The sequence below is a fragment of the Hevea brasiliensis genome, chromosome 15, assembly GCF_030052815.1.
Source record: "Hevea brasiliensis isolate MT/VB/25A 57/8 chromosome 15, ASM3005281v1, whole genome shotgun sequence".
Taxonomy (NCBI): domain Eukaryota; kingdom Viridiplantae; phylum Streptophyta; class Magnoliopsida; order Malpighiales; family Euphorbiaceae; genus Hevea; species Hevea brasiliensis.
Window position 1 is genome coordinate 7,740,988 of NC_079507.1, and position 2,539 is coordinate 7,743,526.

The 2,539-nt window shown below is 36.9% G+C and overlaps 1 non-coding gene across 1 annotated transcript; it reads left to right on the top strand.

The window, feature by feature from the left end:
* Positions 1-1,475: 1,475 nt before the first annotated feature.
* On the top strand, positions 1,476-1,582 carry LOC131174325 (small nucleolar RNA R71). The gene has a single exon (XR_009144573.1). It is a non-coding gene; the product is annotated as a small nucleolar RNA R71 (small nucleolar RNA).
* Positions 1,583-2,539: the final 957 nt, after the last annotated feature.

A 2,539-nucleotide genomic window follows, 5' to 3' on the forward strand; every position in this document is an offset into this window, starting at 1 on the left:
ACTATCATCCACATCAATTTTTGTCTTGGCAGTTTTTAGGAAAGGTCTTCCAAACAAAATCAAAGCTGACTTTGATGTGGGAACACTATCCTCCATATCCATAATGTAAAAATCTACAGGAAAAATCAATTCTCCAACCTAAACCAGCACATCCTCAACTATGCCCAATGGATAAGCATTAAAATGATCAGCTAACTGAATAATGACACTGGTTTCTTTCAAAGGACCAAAATTTAAAGTTTGAAAAACTGAATATGACATAACATTAATAGATGCTCCTAAATTTGCCATTGCACATCCAAATTTAGAATCACCTATTCTGCAGGGAATAGAAAACAAACCTGGATCCTTACACTTAGGGGGTAATTTTTGCTGAATTAATGCTGACACATTTTCTCTCACACAGATCTTCTCATTATTCCTCAACTTGTGCTTTGTAGTGCATAATTCCTTAAAGAATTTAGCATACTTGGGAACTTGTTTAATTGCATCAAGTAAAGGTATATTCACCTCCACCTTCCTGAAAGTCTCCAAAATTTCTTTCTTTTGTTCTTCTTTTTTTATTTTTAGCCAACCTTCATGGAAATGGAGGAACAACAGAATTATTAACCTTATTCAGTTTGGGTTCAGTATTTACCTCAACTTCAGGAACTTCAGACTCTTTTTCTCCTTGCTTTTTCTTTGGCTCATGTGGAGTCTGATTATCAACTTCTTTCCCACTTCGCAACAGTATAGCACTCACATTTTCTCTGGGGTTCATGACTATTTGTGATGGGAGCTTTCCAAAACCTTGAGCTTCCAGCTTACTCACATATGAGGCTAACTGACCAATCTGCCTCTCTATGTTTTGAATGTTATTTATGGTCTCCTATTGAAACTATTGGGTATTGTTAGCAAAGGCTTTAACAATTTCATTAAGTGACATACCTTGATTTGAGGGAGGTGTAGGTGGAGGTGGTTGTGGTTGATTCACTTGTGGTCTTTGCTGCTGGTATCGGTTTTGCACCAGTTGATTCCCATAACTCAAATTGGGATGATCTCTCCATCCTAGATTATAAGTATTAGAAAAGGGATCATATCTTCGTTGTGGCTACCCATAATGTCCTACTGCATTAACATGTTGCATTGACTCATCCTCTTGTAACGCAGGACACATGCCAGTAGCATGACCCGAACCCGAACAAATTCTACATACCTTAACAGTTTGCATGTTCCCCATAGCCAACTGCCTCACCAAAGAAGTTAAATAAGAAATTTATTTCTCAAGGTTAGATGTACTTACCTCATTAACCTTCATAGGTGTGTGATCCGTTCTCATTCCAAACTGCTGAGAATTTACTGCCATGTTAGCAATTAGCCTCCTTGCCTCTTCTGGTGTCTTGTCAACCAAAGCTCCTCCATTAGCAGTATCTATCATACTGTGGTCCATTAGTAGAAGTCCCTCATAGAAATATTGAATCAAAAGCTGCTCACTTATTTGATGATGGGGACAGCTTGCACATAGTTTCGTAAATCATTCCTAATACTCATACAAGCTCTCTCCATTGTACAGTCGAATGTCACAAATTTCTTTTCTTATATTGGCAGCACGGGAAGCAGGAAAATACTTCTCGAAAAATATCTGCTTCATCCCATTCCGTGAGTTGACAGATCCAGAATGAAGGTAATACAACCAATCCTTAGCTGTGCCTTCCAGTGAGAAAGGGAAAGCCTGAAGCTTGATCTGATCCTCTGAAACTCCTTGAGGTTTCATGCTGGAACACACAACTTGAAATTCCTTTAGATGCTTATGTGGATCCTCACTTGCAAGACCATGAAACTTAGGCAATAAATGGATTAGTCCAGATTTCAACTCAAAAGTAACATTTAAAGCAGGGTATTGAATACACAAAGGCTGTTGGTTTAAACTCTTTCAAAGTCCTAGCAGCCATGGTTTTGTTTTCGGAATTTAAATCTGAATTCGAATCTGAACTTAACTCTCTTAGAGATTGGACTCCTTCAGATGTATTCGGAATCTGCCTAGCTTGCTTAGCTAATTTTCTCAACTGTTTAGCTATTTTTTCTACTTCTGAATCAAAGAACAACTCACTAGATTGAGAAGTTATTGTCATAAACAAAGAGAAATCAAAGTAAAAACAGAAAAATGCCTCAAAACCCTAGAAAACAATCGAATTTGGCCTCAAGAGGGTGGGACTAAGAAATCCTATGGATTGATTGGCCTTGATCAGAGCGTCATTTTCTTCAAAATAGGTATAGGCCACCCTCCAAATTCAACCAAAATTCTTAATGAATAGTAACACCATAAAAAAAAAAATTTTTTTCTTTTCTTTTCGAAAACCTAAAAATAACAACACTTCACAAACAAAATTAATAATAAAATACCCTAACACTAAAAGCACGAAATCCAATAAATTTTAATCCCCGGCAACGGCGCCAAAATTCTTGATGGTTATCGAATCCACCAGAAATTAAATTAACTGAAATCACCAATTATGAAATATTTTCTGCAGTAAGTAGTAAATCTAGGTCGAACCCTAAA